This window comes from Aspergillus nidulans, chromosome IV, assembly GCF_000011425.1.
Source record: "Aspergillus nidulans FGSC A4 chromosome IV".
NCBI lineage: Eukaryota > Fungi > Ascomycota > Eurotiomycetes > Eurotiales > Aspergillaceae > Aspergillus > Aspergillus nidulans.
The window spans coordinates 1,160,177-1,166,176 of NC_066260.1; the positions used below are offsets into that span (position 1 = coordinate 1,160,177).

Consider the following 6,000-nt stretch of genomic DNA (forward strand, 5'->3'; position numbering starts at 1 on the left):
TGTCTCAACCAAGTCCAATGAAGTGAGTCTAGACTTGATCATAGGTATCCCAAGCTGACAAAGCGTTAGTCATATATTCAGGACACGCTCAAATGCGAAGCTGTGTTGCAATTCAACTGGTGACACTATGATTGCAGTTTGTCTCTGGGAGAAAGGACTCTTGTAATGCATCAAAGCAGCTATATGAGCGAACGAGAGTTACTAGCCGGAGCAGCCGCAAACTTCCTGGATTATCAGGAGCATCCTAGAGCTTATATGTTATAGCACACCGAGGGTTCTCGAATTAGTGGGTGAGCACGAAGATGCTAAAACATATATTATCTGGATATAATGCAAGTGTAGTCGCTCAGTAAAGGAAGATATTACTCAATATAACGCACTGGTAACGAAGATAGCACTTGGTGTGGTCGAAATTCCTTTTCTCTTTATGAAGAAGTGCAATCAGAACCAGAGAGGCTCTTGCGAGAAAAAAGTGAAGGCCTGATTTTCCCAGCATAGTCCGATGCGGTAGTGGGAAGAGACATAACTTAAGAACCGCGGAAACAGCAGAAAAGCTGTGCGTAAATCGGCAAGCTGGAGCTTGCAGTTCCGATATTCAAGACAGGAAAGTATCATATATGACTAGCTGTCACTTACGGTCGAGTTAAGATAACAGCAGAAATCCAGTGTAAGGCATGGTAGACGGTAGATGTGACTGTCGTCGTCCATAATTCTGAAGTCATGTGCATGACTAGCGGTCATATATGAGACACAGCCCGACTTTGGATTGTCAGGCCTAGGCTCAAAGTGGTTCTACAAAGTGTCATCTCCGAGATTATGGGAACCCTAGTGATGAACGGATGACCGATTGACTGTTTATCCCACTCTAGCTCAGAGAAACAAGAAAGCGCTAATTTCGCTAAGCGTCGGATACCAGGAACTTATAATCAAGAGCTGTTGCAGCGCAGATCAGTGGAACTTCAAGTCCTTGCTAATAACATTCAGCTCAACCTTGCACCATCGGACTAATGAAGATGTCAACGTTCTTCATAGCAGAGTATGCCGTCCAAAACTCCTATTCAAGTGAGAGGTCGTTCAGCCAAGGACCACCGGTTAATACGGTAGTTCAAAACACCAGGAGCAAAGCACGGGAAAAAGATAAGTTAGGAAAATTGACTATCAGCTTAATAAACTCTGGCAATTACAATTAAGGGTAAGCATCTCCAGTTTCACTCTCTTTGACTTTATTGTCCTTTCGAGATTGATAGAAAAGCAGCGGTCTTAAAGCATGCTGATCACTACGCAATTCACAGATCAGAACCAGGCCTGAAGTATTTGTCACTGCAAGGCTGAGAAGGAGTTACAGAGCTAGCTGCAGGGCGCATGTACTGCTCTCATTCAAATGGAACCTCCCCCTCACTAATCGTGATTTGATCACTCCTTTGCTCTTGTAACAGGACTTGGCCTCCTGAAATGGATTAGCTTGTTGTAACTACGGCAGACTGTCGGGACGGGCCGCCAACAGCTCCGTATTTCCCCGATCGAATCATATCCTGCCTACTAGGAGACCTGTAACCTTTCCAGCACCTCGCTCCACTGCTAATATTGCGATGTCCAGAGTTACTCCACGCAGCTGACCACCTAGATAATCAAATCTTTAACGTCCTCAATTAGAGGGTAGATGATGCCTGGATCTCGGCTATGAAGAGCTTTGAAGAATCATAAAGATAGAAGTCATGCCCGTTGCGCCTATCTTTTACAGTTAGGAACTCGGAAAAACATCATAAATCAGGCACACTAATAGAACAACATATTAAGATCCAGTAAATTCCAACCATACCCGGCGTTATACCTGATACAGATTAAGTCTTTGTGGCCATAGAAGCCCTAAGTTGCGCTAAATCGAGTAATCTAGATAACGAGAAAGCCAATGTGCTAGAATATCTCCCGGGGTAAAAAGTCCTTCACGCTGAAGGGGCGGTGTGTTAGCTTGACCGCCGAGTCAGGATGAGCTGTCTAGAGAGGGTTGACATTCTCCGGTTTCGTTTCGTTTCGTTTTATTATTTAACGTCACTCGGCGGATCACGTGGCCCACGTGATCTGCGGCCTCCCAGGGGGCATCTGGACGTGCTACCTAAACAGAACTGCCTAGGAACTAGCTAGATACAGGTTTGAAGCAGCAACTATGGACAATATATGTTGGAAATGAGCGGAAGAAGCATCCGGCGCTACCCTGGCCAGGTCTTCGAGGGCAGATGCCCGTTTTGACTACCTATAGATTGGGGGGAGGGGCCGTACCCTTTGTCCAGGTAGATGTGTGGACTGTCGCACTTTCAAGCGCTCCGGCGGGCCCAGTTCGGGCATATGTCCTTGAAAAAGGATGATTCTTGCACGATGCGGCTGAATTCCTCAGCCCCGGCAGCTGTACTTAAGAGCCAGTCTATTGTTTTTGACGGGCCATCCTTTATACATCTCCATCTATCCTTCCAGCGTTTTCTGGTATATGGGCAAAAGAAGAAGTGTACTGGGGTCTTTGCCTTGCCGCAGGTGCAGCTCTCCAGGTAGTCTGTGTGGTCAAAACGCTGGTGGTATGCCGTAAAGTCTCCGTGGCCTGTACGAGCGGCGACGAGTCGGCCAAGTACCCACCGGGGCAGCTTGTGCTCGCGGGAGCGGCTTTCTTTTGTATGGGGTCTGATATTCAGGGCTTTGTAGGTTTCAGGCGCCTTATTAGCATATGCTGTATATGTCTCTGTACGGAGCCACTGTTTTGCCTCCCGTTGTAGGTATGCTGGGGAGGGGGGGATGTCGGGGCTGTATATAGAAGACCCTAGCTTAGCGAGCTTGTCTGCCAGCTCATTCCCAGCAATTCCAGAGTGGCCTGGAATCCAGCGGACCTGAAGGGGCTTCCGTTGCATGGTTAGGATTGAAGGGCTTTCCATCCACTGGGCGGCTAGTTGGCTAAAGGTCTCTGACAGACCATGTCTGTGAGGGGTTGGCCTATAGCTTGCTAGCAGGGAGGCTGCAGCTAGGTTATCTAGGAGGATAACTAGCTGGGTGGAGTAGCCAACGCATGGTTGTCCCAGGGCTGCGCGTAGGGCTTCCACAGCACCCATGATTTCTGCATCATAGACTTCTGTCCTGGGGCCCGCGGGACCATGTCCCTTGGACACGAGGATAGGGCCAAAGTAGATTGCATAGCCATACCCTGCCCCCTGGCTGGTCCGTGAGCCATCTGAGTACACTGAAATCTGTAAAGGGGCAGGGCTGTAGCCTTTGTTGTCTGTTGGGAGCATGTATAATGGAGGGAGAGGCAGCTCTATTATAGCGCGCTCTGGCAGGGGGCTGAGGAGGAGCTGTAGGATCCTTTTAAGCCTGGTTTTGGGCCTGCCCGCGGTAGTCTCTGCGGCTATTTGGGCAATTGGGTGTTTAGTATCAAGGCTCATGTATCTCACTGCTGCCCTCCGGAGGATGCTGTTGAGTAGAGCTTCTGGGTCTGGTAGGTCTGCTTCGCGGAGGAGTGCTGCAGTAGGGGTGGTCTTGTAGGCTGGGATAATAGCCAGGGCTGCTGTGCGGAAGAGAGAAAGCAGGGAGTTAACTACCCCTTTTTGTTGTTTGCCTGTATAGAAGACTTCTGCCCCGTACAGAGCTGTTGGAAGAACACACTGTATAACTGCTGCCCGCATGGAGGCCACTGGGCAGCCGCGCTGGGTATTGCTAAGTCTCTTTAGGTGCTGGGCGAGTCGTTTCCCGCGGCTAAAGACCAAATTAATATGGGCTTTAAAAGTAAGCTTTGTATCCAGAAGAACTCCTAACCACCGTGTATATAGGGATGGTGTAATCTCCCCTATACCAGGTAGAGTAACTGTGGGGAGATACTGCTGCTGCTTTCTAGAGAAGTGTTGTATCTCTGTTTTCTCTATTGAGAAAGGGAGGCCTGTCTCTGTCCCTAGAGCAGTAATTTGCTTGTAGGCCTCTACCAGTTGTTGTGAGCTCTCTTCCAGGGTATTCCCAGTTAATAATATGCCCATATCATCTGCATAGCAGAAGGAGCCCTCTAAGGTAGAGACTATTCTTGCCGCATATAGCAGGAAGAGTATTGGGGATAGGGGGGATCCCTGGGGGAGTCCGCCTTTAATTGGTGCTGTGGCAGTGCCTTCTTTGATATGAACAGATACAGAGCGGCCAGTAAGCCAGTCCTTAAGTAGCTGGAGTAAGCCTTTATGCCATCCTTGCAGGCATAAGTGAGAAAGGAGCTGTTGGTGTATTACAGCGTCAAATGCCCCTTTCACATCTAGTAGGAGTAGTGAAGCATCTTTTCCCTGTTGAAAGGCCTCCTCTACCCTGTGAACAAGAACCTGGACCAGGTCAATGGCAGAGCGTCCTGGCAGGGCCCTGAAGTGGCAGGGGGCTAGTACATCTGCCTGAATTGCTCTTACAGCTATCTGCTGTGCTAGGAGGCGCTCTAGGCCTTTACCTAGGGTAGAGAGGAGGCTAATTGGCCGCCAGGCATTGAGTTGGGTATAGCCCCTCTTTCCTGGTTTCGGTAACATTATTACCTTTGCTGACTTCAGGCTCAGTGGAAAGCAGCCTTCCTCCATACACCTGTAGTACAGTTGTGTGATTGTATCCCCTAGTACGGGCCAGAGCTCCCTCCAAGCAGTGGTGGCAAGTCCGTCCTCCCCGGGGGCAGACGGGGGTGGGGCACAGAGAGCAGCCCAGCAGTGCTCTTTTGTTGGCAGGTGTAGTGAGCCCAGGGGCTTGTTTGGGGGTCCCTCTTCTGTCTGATTTGGAAGCAGGGCCCCCTTCTCTAAGAGGTGATTAAGGAAGGCGTCTGCCTTGCCCTGTGGAGTAGTAACCTGTGCCCCTTGTATATTCAGGGGAGGAGCAGCGAGCTGGTCTGGATGTTGTATCCATTTAGCAAGTTTGAATGCATCTATAGGTGCTGTGGCTTGTTCAATTCGCTGCTTCCAGTATTCAGCCTTTGCCCGTACAATGGCCTTCCGGAGCTGTTTATAGTCGGGGTTTTGTTGCTGTCTTGTTTGGTGTAGTATGTCTGTTAGTTCTGGAGTCCACCATGGGGTCCTGGGGAGTCTGCGAGTATTGTATCTTGATGCGCCTTGTATTGCAAGCTGGGATGTCTGGACCAGTTGTTTGGCTAGTAGGTCAATTGGTAGGGTTGGGTCAGGCGGGCTTGCCAGGGCTCTGGCTTTCTCCCAGTTGGTGGATCCAAGCTTGTATATAGGCGGGGGCTCTTCTTGTTCCAGTATTATTCCAATTATTGCATGGTCACTTGGAGTCTTTAGATGGTCTTCTACTAGGGCCCTTAGTGGTAGGTTAGAGAAGACAAGGTCTAGGGTGTTTGGTCCACGGGTGGGGGTGCCTGGCTCGAGGCGAAGTTCCAGCTCATGGGCATCAAGCCAGTCTAATAATCCTGTTGCGCCAGGTGTGACAGCATGAGACTCAGTATCTGGCTGCCAGAATGGGTGCCGGGTATTGAAGTCTCCTGCTAGGATGGTGTTCTCTGGGGGTGCATATCCTAGGAGTGTGGAAAGTGTAGAGGGTGTTGAGCCAGCACCAGCAGGGGCAACTGGGTCATTAGGGGGGCGGTAGACATTGATGATAGTAAGGCCTGCCGTGTAGATTGTGGTGATGTCTGGTGAGATTGGTTCCGGGAGGGAATGGGCTGGGAGATCCCTTCGTACATATGTTAGAGTCCTGGGTCTGGCAGTCCATCAGGTCGGGGGACTGAACAGCTGATATCGTGGGTGGGTCTTGGTTAGGTGCTTTGCTGTATTTGTCCAAGGTTCTTGGACAAGAATAATATCTGCTTCAAAGGAGAGTAGCAGGTCATATACAGCGCCCCCCCTTCCTATATTAGCTTATAGTATTTTCATAGTTCAGGGGAGGTCAGGGTTTGGTTTAAGAGCTCCTGGGTGAGCTGTCTTAGGAGGCTGGTTTGTACTATAGGTATTATATGTAGGGGCTGGGGTGGGGTTTTACTTTCTTCTGCTCCTGTGGAAG

General features: G+C 49.8%; 1 annotated feature.

Moving 5' to 3' along the window:
* Nucleotides 1–6,000: part of a sequence feature (contig 1.211 1..6721(-1)) that runs on past the window's edge.